At 36.9% G+C, this 12,370-nt stretch overlaps 2 long non-coding RNA genes across 2 annotated transcripts in view; one reads left to right on the top strand and one right to left on the bottom strand.

Moving 5' to 3' along the window:
- The window catches only part of LOC128312777 (uncharacterized), an 83,599-nt gene that overhangs the window by 35,664 nt on the left and 35,565 nt on the right, over positions 1–12,370 (top strand). The gene's annotated exons all lie outside the window — the stretch shown is intronic.
- The window catches only part of LOC128312778 (uncharacterized), a 47,531-nt gene that overhangs the window by 29,771 nt on the left and 5,390 nt on the right, over positions 1–12,370 (bottom strand). The window lies entirely within an intron of this gene.

Raw genomic sequence — 12,370 nt, 5'->3', positions numbered from 1 at the left:
TTACATTTCTTGTGATATTTTGTCTGATTTTTGTATTAAGGTAATACTAGCTTTTTGGAGTGAATTGAGAAGTGTTCCCTTTACTCAATTTTTTGGAAGAATTTGAGAATGATTGATATGAATTCTCTTTGGATGTTTGATAGAATTCACCGGTGAAGCAATCTGAGTCTGAGTTCTATCTTACTCTGTGGTATTCTAAAATTACTAACTAGATTCCACCATTTTCAAAGTTATCTAGTGCTACTATAACTTATTACCATTAAGATCGTGGCTTGAAATGAAACAAATTTATATCTTTAATGGCTCTGTAGGTAAGAAGTTTGAGACAGGTCTCACTGAGCCAAATTCAAGGCATAGGCAAAGCTGTGTTCCTTTCTGTAGGCTCTGGGGGAGAGTAAGTTTCCTTGCCTTTTCCATATTCTAGAGAATGCCTACATTTGCTCATGGTTCCTTTCTTTCAACTTTGAAACCAGTCTTGGCATATTAAGTTCTTTTTACATTGCAACCTTTTGATCTTCCTTCCATAATCACATTCCCATTAATCAACCTCAACTGGGAAAGGGTCTCTTCTTTTAATGACTCACGTAATTAGGTTGGGCCCATTTGGTTAATCCCAGATAATCTTCCTGTCTCAAATCCTTTATCTTAATCACATTTGCAAAACCTCCTTTTTCATGTAATGTAGTCACAGGTTCAGGGATCATGGGATCATGACATCTTGGGAGAGGGGACATAATTATGCCAATCACCCTTTCAAAAGTCTATTCAATTTTATTCACATTGATTTATGTGGCTTCTTCTTAAATTAGTCCAAAGGACTCTTTAGATGAAGAAATATGCAATTATACTGATTTTTTGATTACATACATAATCACGTTTATGAACACTTTTTTTTAAGTGTGTGTCGATTCCAATTACTGGCTGATACTGATTGCTTCCAGCATGAATAACTTCATTTAGTAGTTCTTGTAAGGAATATCTGCTAGCAACCTTATTATTTGATGCTATCTAAGAATAGCTTTATTTCACCTTCTGTTTTGAATGATAATTTTGCTAAATGTAAGATACTTGGTTGACTTTTTACACTCTGAAAGTGCGATCCCACTGTCTTGTGTTCTCCATTGTTTTTGATAAGAAGTCAAATATAAATCTTATTGCACTCCCTGGTACATGATGAGTTGGCTTTCTCTTGTTGCTTTCAAGATTTTCTCTTTGTTTTTTAATAATTCAACTATGGATCTCTATGAATTTATTTTAATCAAAGGTTGTAAAGTAACATTCTGGGGTGCCTGGGTGGCTCAGTCAGTTGAACATCTATCTGACTCTTGATATTGGCTCAGGTCATGATCTCATGGTTCTTGAGTTCAAGCTCCACATTGGGCTCTGTGCTGACAGCACAGAGCCTGCATGGTCTTCTCTCTCTCCCTCTCTCTGCCCCGCCCTGCTTATTCTCTCTCTTCCTCTCTCTCTCTCAAAATAAATAATAAAAAATGAACATTTTAGAGAAAAAGTTGTCAAGTAACATTCTCCATCAAATTAAGGAAATCTTTCAGACATTATTTATTTAAATATTGTTTCTCTCTTTCTTCCTTTAAAATTGTTTTTGGTATTCCTATTCTTATATGTCGGTGTGTTTCATGGTATCCCACATCTCATTGAGGCTGTGTGCAATTTTCTTCATTGTTTCTGCTTTCTGTTCTTCATATTGCATCATCTCCTTTGATCTCTTTTAGTGTTTGTTGATTCTTTCTTCTGCCAGTTCATCTGCTTTTGAGCTCCTCTAGCAAAGTGTTCATTTCAGTTATTGTACTTTCAATAACGGCCTTCCATAACTGCCTTCTGTTTTTTTTAAAATAATTTCTATCTCTTCATCAGTATTCTCTGTTTGATGGTAAATTGTTATTATATATAGCTTTTTGATTCTTTGTGCATGATTTCCTTTAGTTCTATGAACATATTTATAATAGGTGAAATCCTCATCTGTTAAGTTCACCATCTGGACTTTTTCAAAGGTAATTTCTATTTTCTGCTTTATGCCCCTGAGTATGGGTCACATTTTCCTGATCCTTGCATATTTCCTAATATTTTGTTGAAAACTAAACATTTTAGATATTTTGGTAACTGGTCCCTTAGATGTTTAGGGTTAGTCATTTGTTTATTTAGCAAATTAACAAGTTCTGTAAAGCCTTTTCCACCTGCCACATACAGCCTCTGACATCCCAGCTAAGATGCTAATGATGATGATGATGATGATGATGATGATGATTGCTTTTTGTTTATCTTTTATCTGAACTACCTAGGAGAAACTTCTGGTATGGCATAAAATTTTATTGATTAAGATTGTGCTTAGGCCCCCTTAGTTATATACTTTTATCCTTTACTGTTGGTATACATGTGTGCTTAAAGGCAGCTACATCAGTTCAGGGACTTTGTATGCTCCTTTGTCCCCTGTTTAGTCTGGGACTAGTGGCTTGGAGAATACTTCTCTGATTTCTCATGGGAAAGCACAGCTTTGGGCATGCACACAGTCTTCCAGGATGACTGTGATACTGTTTTAAATTCTGACTTTTTAGGTGTTACTCTTGGGTCAGAGTAGATTATTGCTCATTCAGAGTTTAGTCAGAAATTGTATTTAAGCACAGCCAAAAAGAAAAAAAAAACAGTTTGGTACAGAGAGACTTTTTTGAAGGGATTATTGCAAAGGGGAGGAAAGGGACTTAATAGGGAGAATGCAACAACTACATCAACAAGGGTTGGTTAAAAAGAATTGACCTCAGCCACAGCAACTTCTTACCCAACATGTCTCCAGAGGCAAAGGAAACAAAAGCAAAAATGGACTATTGGGACCTCATTAAGATATGAATCTTCTGTGTGGCAAAGGAAACAATCAACAAAGGAAACAAGGCAACCGAAGGAAATATTAGATAAAGGGTTAGTACCGAAAATCTATAAAGAACTTACCAAATTCAACACCCAAAAAACAATCTAGTGAAGAAATGGACAAAAGACATGAATAGACACTTTTCCAAAGAAGACATCCAGATGGCTAACATACACATGAAAAATTGCTCAACATCACTCATCATCAGGGAAATACAAATTAAAACCACAATGAGATACCACCTCACACCCATCAGAATGGCTAAAGTTAACAACTCAGGCAACAACAGATGTTGATGAAGATGAGGAGAAAGAGGAACCCTTTTGCACTGCTGGTGGGAATGCAAACTGGTGTAGCCTCTCTGGAAAACAGTATGGAGGTTCCTCAAAAAATTAAAAATAGAACTAACCTACAACCCAGAAATTGCACTACTAGGTATTTGTCCAAAGGATACAGGTTTGCTGTTTAGAAGGCATATGTACACCAATATTTATAGCGGCGCTATCAACAATAGTCAAAGTTTGGAAAGAGTCCAAATGTCCATTGATAATGAATGGATAAAGAAGATCTGGTGTATATATATACAGTGAAGTATTACTCGTCAATCCAAAAGAATGTAATCTTGCCATTTGCAACTACGTGGATGGAACTAGAGGGTATTATGCTAAGCGAAATTAGTCAGTGATAGAGAGACAACTATCATATGACTTCGTGGAATTTAAGATACAAAACAGATGAACATAAGGGAAGGGAAGCAAAAATAATATAAAAACAGGGAGGGGGACAAAACATAAGAGACTTAAATATATAGAACAAACAGAGGGTTGCTGGAAGGGTTGTGGGTGGGAGGATGGGCTAAATGGGCAAGGGGCATTAAGGAGGACACTTGTAGGGATGAACACTGGGTATTATATGTAGGGAATGAATCACTGGATTCTACTCCTGAAATCATTATTGCACTATATGCCAACTAACTTGGATGTAAATTTATATTTACATGTAAATAAATAAATAAATAAATAAATAAATAAATAAATAATAAAATAAAAACTAAAAAAAAAAAAAAGAATTTTTCTTTTATCGGGAAGAGGAAACAAGGCTAGAAAAAAGTGAATGTGGATAGGTGGGATGAAAGGGTAGAGCACTGAGAGAGCAGATAAAGGAATTATCCTGATGTCAACCTATTTTCAGGAGGGCAGGTTTAGGAGAACTTGTATGCTGACTCAGTCTGAGCCAGGGGTTCAGGAGTAGGTGGTAAGGAGAGAAATTTAACCAAAGTTGGTTAACAAGTATTTTGTTCTGGATTAATCAATGAGGACAAGCATAAATATTTATGAGGTGCAGAATGGGAATTTAGAGTGTCTGATCTTGTCAAAAGTAAACAACTGTGTCAATATGGGAAAGGGTGTTTCTTTGCAGTAAGCCATTTGCAGAACACAAAAGGTGGAGAATTTCTTTAACCATGACTGTTTCCAGGATCAGAGGAGTTCAGTAAAAGTCAAACTTGTCTGCCCCTGTTACCATTCAGACTTTTGCACTGTATTGATGAGTCTGTGTGTCATCTGGGAATGCCTTCAAGCTGCCTCCCTACATTCTGCTGTTTGCTCTGAGTGGGTGCAACCTAGTGCATGTGCAAAGCCTCCCTATCCCTGAAAGTTGACTGTGATTATAGGAAGACTCTTCTGGGCTCTCTATGTCCTTGGTTCTTTCTTTTAAACATCTGGCCTCTCTATAATTTTGCTTGTATTGGAGTTACCAGCCTCCTTATAATTGCTTGCCATAAAGATATTCATTGTTTTAGCAACACTCTTAGTCATTAAATTCTCAAATTTCCTGTTACAAATAAGGTCAGTCTCCATAGGCAGAGCTGAGGAGCTCTTCATCCTTATGATATACATTTCTACCTGGGCAGAACTACTGTGCTACTGCACTGGAGCTTGGGGTAGAAATCATTTTTTTTTCATGGAGTGACATCTGTAGTTAACTAGTCAACACCAGAATGTGTGTATGGTACCCCTTGGTCTTCTTGGCTTGCCTTTCTGAGCTTGAAATCTTCACCCTGTCAGTGTCGTGGGGCAGAAGTCATGGAGCCTAGTATCCACTACTTTCTCCTCCTGGGGTGGAGAAGGAGTGAGATGGGAAAAGAGAGACCAGGGTCTTCTTTGCAATACCTGCCTGGAATAGAACTTCTGCAGGGGCCAGGGGAGGGGGGGACTGTGGATGAGAAATCCCAGCACCTGCCCCTCCTGGGATGATACCATATGTTCTGGGAAAGAGGGAGCCCCATTTTCTTGGCTGCAAGTGCCTAGGGTAGACCTTTTATAATGTGGAGCTGAGGAATAAAGATAGCTAAAGAAATTATGTTGGCTCAAATTCCATAGACTCTCATTGTTCTTAGCAATATTTAATAATTTTTATTAAATGAATTTTTATGCATTTTCTGTGTATCCTTATGACAATTTTTAGAGACTTTAAATAATTTTTTTAATATTTTTCACCACTTGAATTGCTTTTCTGGAGAAAAGATCCACCAAGTTCTTTGCTCCATTCTTTTAGAAGTAGCTTACTCTTACTCTAGTTTCTTCTCTTTTTTTCTCCTCTCTAGCTTCTCTACGTTTATCTATGTGGCCTCAAGTTTTTACCTCTTTCAAACTCTTCTCAGTTTCCCTATGCCAGGTTAGAACATAGCTTTCTCACAACTTCTTTTTTGTGTTGACTATTGATGGGCATTCACAGACAATTAGTCTTCTAAATTTTCAGAATTCCACATGAAAATGTTTCTAGCCGTAAACAGAACTGGGCATCCATATGTTTCAGTAATTCATTGTTTTAAATATTCTGCATGCCTCTGTGCTTTTTTGCACTCATATTCTTGCCTCAATATATTCCAGTTAGAATATAAGTTTCTGGATTGCAGAAACCAAATCTACCTCTTTTGTCTTCCATAGTGTCATAAAATAAAGTCAGTGTTAAATGCCTGAATTAGGTAGTGACTGTGTTTAAACCAAAATGGAATTTGGGGTAATGGAAAGTATCTTTCCCACCTAGTCAGAAGAACTGGCCTCAAGAAGAAATAGGTTCAGTGCATAGCAGTCAATTTCCTCATAAAAAATGGACTGTGTTCACTCATTTGCCGCTTCATATAGATTTCCTGAATATTTATCATAGGAACAATAATTGCTCTACCTTTCTCACACAATATTATGGTTATTTTCCGAATGAAATGATAATGATTATGAAAGTTTTTTCAATTATTCAGATGTATAGATATAAAATTTTGACTCCAATTAAAATGTGTATGGAGGGGTGGTTTTTACACTACCATGCAATTATCTGATGTCAGTTGGGTATCCTAAAATTCAACTCAGCTCTGAAACTATCTACCTGGAGATCTCACAGGTAGGGCTCATTCCTGCAAGACTGCTTCTTCTCTTCAGATGCCAATTGCAAGCCTAGGTTCTCACATGTGCTTCTGACCAACCAGCTATAGATCAGAGGTTCAAACAACCAGCTTCTTGGGTTCAGTTAATTTGCTAGGGTGTGCACGGTATGCAAGAGAAGCATTTGACTTACTGGACAACTGGTTTATAAGCCAGATGGAAGAGATGCATAGGGCAAGGTATAGGGAAAGGATACCAAGATTCCATGTTCTCTGAGTGTGCCACTCTCCCCAAATTACCATGTGTACGCCAACCAGGAAGCCCTTGAAATCCCCTCCTTTTGGGTTTTTAAGGAGGCTTTACTACATGGGCAGCATTGATTAAATCACTGGTCAGTGGTGATTGAACCCAACCTCCAGTCCCTCTCTCTCCCTGAGGTCTAGGGGTGGTACTGACAAGGCAATCAGCCCTCATGCTTAGGTGCTTACAGAATGTCACTTCATTAACATAAACTCAGATGTAGTTGAAAGGAGCTTGTTGTGAATATCAAGACACTTTTATTGGGGCAACTGGTGGCTTAGTTGATTGAGCATCTGACTCTTGATTTCAGCTCAGGTCATGATCCCAGGGATTGAATCCTGTGTTGGGCTCTGCACTCAGTGTGGAGCCTATTTCTGATTCTCTCTGTCTCTGTCTCTCTCTGTCTCTCTGTCTCTCTCTCTTAGTCTCTCTCTCTCTCTCCCCCTCTATGTTCCCTCCCCCATCTATGTTCTCTCTCCTTCTCTCTCTAAAATAAATAAATAAAAAGACACTTCTAGTGTTCTTACCACTTAGGAAATTCCAAGGGCTTTAGGACCTATGTGTCAGAAACAGGGAAAAAGGTCAACTATATATTTCTTATATTATATATCACAAGTTGTACAGCTATGTGATTCATCACAATTGTTTTCAATGATATATAGTTCTCATGACAACAATCAAAATTAGTATTTGCTGGCTACAATCCAATTGTTTACCGTCTTTGCACATAACTTGAGATTACAAAGAAAGTCAAATTATTAAATACTATAAATAAAACAAAACTCACAGTATATCAGATGTTTCAGTCATGGAACATGGACATTTATTTGTCCATTATTGATCACATGCTATTGTATTACAAAAAATTATAGTAATATGTAAGGAAGGACACTTACTGTCAAAGGACTCCTGAGTCAGACATTAATACACTTTGTGGCCTTGGGTAAGTTATTCAAGTTTCAATCACATTCTCTTGAGCTATGATAGTACCTGTCCAGTCTAATTTGCAGGATGGTTCTGAGAATCAAATGAAATTTGTGTGAAAACATATTGAAAGTCCAAAGTATTACAAGCCATAGGTGTTAGTTACTAACAAAATATATTCAGTGGAGTTATAAAATTTTCAGAGCAAAGCTGCAAATTAAATATAAACTCTATTAGAAGCCCAGGAAAGTATTCCCTTGTTCCTGAATGTATAAGCTCTTGGCTTCTGGGTGATAATAAATAGAGAGTAAAGCTAACATCTACTGGAGGACACCTCTAATAATACAATTGCAGGCATGAAAAGAGGAGCCAGAGGCAAAGCACTTAGGGCCCGAGGCATTACTGTGTTGCTCTGGGAATGCATGCAGTCCACAGTGGAATATGATTTTGGCAAAGGATAAGGATATTGCTTTGTGTGTAGATTCCTGCTGGATATGTGACATTTCTGTTCATTACTCGCCCACTTGGTAAGTTTGATTACTGCTGTGGCCAGAGAGTCTCCGAAAAAAAAAAAAAAAAAGAAAATAGATGAGCCAAAGACCTTTGATATATTAGAGTACAATAAATGACAGCAGGAAGTAAACCATTGTCTGAGGGCTGTGGGAGAATAAATGGTTAGCACACGCCCTGACAAGTTCTTCCACCGCATGAAGAATTTCACACTGGCATTTTCAGAAAGATAGAGTTAATTTCTTGGAGGAATAAAACACTTTCACACGATTTTCCCCAAGAGACATTTAATTAGGAAGGGTGATACAAGTCAATAATAAATAAACAATAATGATAGCTCTTAATAACAATAGCTCAGAATTCATGTATATTTTCATTTAATCATTATAGTAATCCAAATAGGTATTAAAATCCATTTTAGAGCTGGGTGGGTTTACATGCCTAGACTAGTGTCGCATAGCTAGTAGGTGGTGGATTAGAATTTGGACCTAGGTGATTCTAAATCTAGATGTCATGTTCATTGTTTCCATGCTTCATTCCCAAAGACCAGTCATTAAATCAGTGTTTCTTTATGTCAAAATTTTCACTGGTTTACTGAATATCTTTCAGAGGAATTCATGACTATGTGTTTGATAAATCTTGGACAACTAAAAGTTGGATATTCTGTCATTTTGTAGTAAATTTCCTATTTATGAAATTCAGACATCTTTATACCATACTGATTATATAAGTAAATGAACACAAAATATTAAATGCTTAAATATAAAATTGCATCTTTGAAAAATATTAGTCAGATCTAAGGGCCAAATTATTCTTTTATACGAAAATGTTTAAGTCACTTATACTTTTAAATGTACTAAAACAAAATACACCAACAGGATGTGAGGAAAGCTTATCATTAAGCTTCATTTTTAAATTATTGATGATTAAAGCATTTGCTATTACAGGACAATGCTCACTAATTGTGAAGACCAGAACCCACCTGCCACATGCAGACATCCTTTGAGGAAGCACACTTTCCCTTCTCTTTTGTTTGAGTGCACATGGCATTTCCTAGGGTTATTTCCATGAATTTTCCTTGTGTGCTTTCACTGGGGCCTTCATCCAATTCGTGGTTGAAAATATTAAAGTGGTTGCTTAGAAACGCTGAAGTTGGAAATTTATGAGTTTTCAGAAGGTTGCACTGAAGTAGGGGTAGCATATGGTGATCTGACATGTTTTGTTCCCTAGCCAAGGAGAGGGGTAGCCTTCTGTGATCTCTCTAATTATTTCATGGCACTTTAAGATGCCAAGCTGAATTTAGAAAACAGCAAGGCATCAGGGCTAAGAAAAAACAGAATGTACTTTTTTGTATTCAATATTTTTGACCAAATTTTTTGTTGTTCTTTTTTTTTAAATTAATTGGAATAGTTTTGGAAATATTAAAGGAGACGGCTTTAACTAAAGGATAAAATAAAAGGCTCATTACTTTGGCTGAAATAGAAACAACAGAAAGGAAAACAGCAGCAATAAAATGAAGATATTTCATAAGGAAGAGTTATGGTCCTAAAAGTAAATTTTAACAACTCAAAGTCTATTTAATAACTATATAGTGGAAGATAATTCAATTTTTGTGACAACTCAAGACGATTGTGAGTATTAGGGAACAAAGTCAAGGAAGACAAATACAAATAAGAAATTAATAAACAATTAAGGAATTGGGGCCTTAGTAATGTACAGGTGTTAGTGTATGCTTTGAACTTGGCCTGGGGAAAGTATAATGAAAATTTGGGTGAATGAACTGAATAATTTCATTTTCTCATGCTTAAAATGTTCACCAAAAACCAGTTGTTTTAGGAATCATGTTAGGATATAGGGATAAAAAGAAGAGAAATACATGGACTTTGCTGTCATAGAACTTACTGTTTTTGAGACACAGGCTTATAAGCCAATATGGTACTTCATATGAAAAGTATAATGATTCAAATATGTCATGAAGCTTTGTGAACATAGAGGGACATTTAATATTTCATGGAGAATTAGGAATATTTCAGGTGAGGCTAATTACTAAACAGTTCTAAAATATCAGAGGTTTAATAGAGTAGACTTTTTCTTGCTCATTCATTTCTATATATTTGGTGTACATGGTAGAGCCCCTTTCATTTGGGGTTTCAAAGGCCTCCATCCTATGGTTGTGGCATCTCCAAAGGGCTGCGTCCATTGCTGGATCCTGGGCATCAGACAGGCAGCTAGGGATGAGGAAGACTTGAGGTCCATTTTTTATGGGCCAGGCCAAGAAGTAAGACATGGTCTGTTGACCACAATTTAGTTATATGGCCACATTTAACCTCAAGGAAAGCTGTGAACTAGGAGTAGCGAAAAGAAGTTTGTTGACTGACTAGCCTGCTTACACACAGCTTTTGGAGATTTCATCAGGCTGGACCTTAAAGATGTGAGCCTAGTATCCAGCTGAAGATTGTGCAAAGACATCCTCAGTTATACTTTCCAGTATATTCAGTTGCCTACTTGACATTTATCCTCTGCTCACTCAAAGACATATCAAATTCAACTTATACAAAACCAACTCCAGGATCTTCCATTCTGCTTCCTGGCCCTTGTCCTACTTCAAACCTAGTCTTCCTTCATCCTATTACACACACACACACACACACACACACAAATGGAAATAATCCTTGACATCTCTAATTCCGCAAAACTAATATATCACTAAATCTTACACATACTAAGTTCAAATTTTTCTTGAATATGTTCATTTTGTTCCATTTCAGCTCTACCACTCTACTCCAGACTAACATCATCTACTGTCAGATGATAGCACAATAGGCACCTAACTCATCTCTCCTCTTGCTATCCATTTTTGCCTGTCTTCAATCTGTTATATACAGTTATCCATTAGATACAGGATCATTACCACTATGCTAGTCTGCCTTTATTGTATTGTGTCCTCACAAAGTCCTAGGCATTATTCTGTGTGTGTGTGTGTGTGTGTGTGTGTGTGTGCATGTGTGTGTGTGGGAGAGAGATAGAGAGATGGAGGGAGGGAGGGTGAGAGAGAGAGACAAAGAGACAGTGAGTGCAAGTAGGGGAGAGAGGCAGACGGGGAGAGAGAGAGACAGAGAGAGACAGAGAGAGACAGAGAGAGAGAGAGAGAGAGAGAGAGAATGAATCTCAAGCAGGCTCCATGCCCAGTGTGGAGAGTGATACCATGCAAGGCTCAATCTCATGACTGTGAGATCATGACCTGAGCTGAAATCAAGAGTCAGATGCTTAACCAACTGAACCACCCAGGCACCCCTAGGCATTATTCTACATACATTGTGTTGATTATCTAATTTAGTTCCCTATAGCACTATATTGTAGGGTCTATTCCTATTTCATTTTATAAAGGAAGAAACCAAGACTTAGAAGGTTTTGGTAGCTTGGCCAATTTCAAACAGCTGTCATGCAGAGTCTGATCTTCTAGGCGGTCTGCTTCCTGAGCCTGTGTTCTAAATCACTATGCTATATTTTTCTCTCAGTTTAGACATTTAAGCCACTTACTTATTGAATGAATGAATGAAGAAAAAGTGCAGATTGGCAAGTGCCACATATAATAGAGGGTCATGTTGACACATTTTATCTTGTCCATATGCTGGAAAGGACCATTAAAAGGTTTTAAGAAAGCAATGACATAGTCAGACCTAGAGACTTGAAAGATGTCTTTATTATGTGTATGGAAGATAGGAAGGAAAAAGAAAAGATTCAAATCAGAAAGTAATTTCACTAGAGTATAAAATAAATTGGCAAAGGGAATAAGGACTACATTATATCATAAAAGGTTTGAGGTTCTTTCAAGTTCTTGATGACATACTTCTGTCTCCTTCATAGTCTTATTTCCTTCCCCAATATATCACTTAGTCCAAATGCAATATTAATTGCATCTTTCAAAAACAATTTCAGAATCAACAGACTTTATAATGGTGAAATGAGACATTATATAGAGAGTGTCCAATGCAGTTCTTCAAGAAAAGGAAATTCTTTACTATCTTCATGTTCCATTCCCAAATGACCTGGATATGAGGTGAATATAAAATTATAACAGTCTTTAGTGTAGAAGAAGAAGCATAGCCACAAAACTATTTAAAAAATAAGGATAAGTGTCCAAGCTTGGAGAACTTTACTTTGGTGACTTTAGAGGATAGAGAAAAGTCAGCAAATGTGTTTTAATTTTTTCCTGTTTTGCTTATTCTGCTTACTTCTGGTCAGAGCTAATGCTTTCAAATGATCCCAAATGGACTTTAAAATTCGGCTAACTGCAAGCACATATGCAAGCAGGAATAGGATGGCATGCAGTTAAAACTGCATGTATTTATGTAAATGCATAAAGTAAATATAA

The sequence above is a fragment of the Acinonyx jubatus genome, chromosome F2, assembly GCF_027475565.1.
Source record: "Acinonyx jubatus isolate Ajub_Pintada_27869175 chromosome F2, VMU_Ajub_asm_v1.0, whole genome shotgun sequence".
Lineage (NCBI taxonomy): Eukaryota > Metazoa > Chordata > Mammalia > Carnivora > Felidae > Acinonyx > Acinonyx jubatus.
The sequence above is the reverse complement of the archived record's forward strand: the minus strand, read 5'-3'. Positions and strand labels throughout refer to the sequence as shown.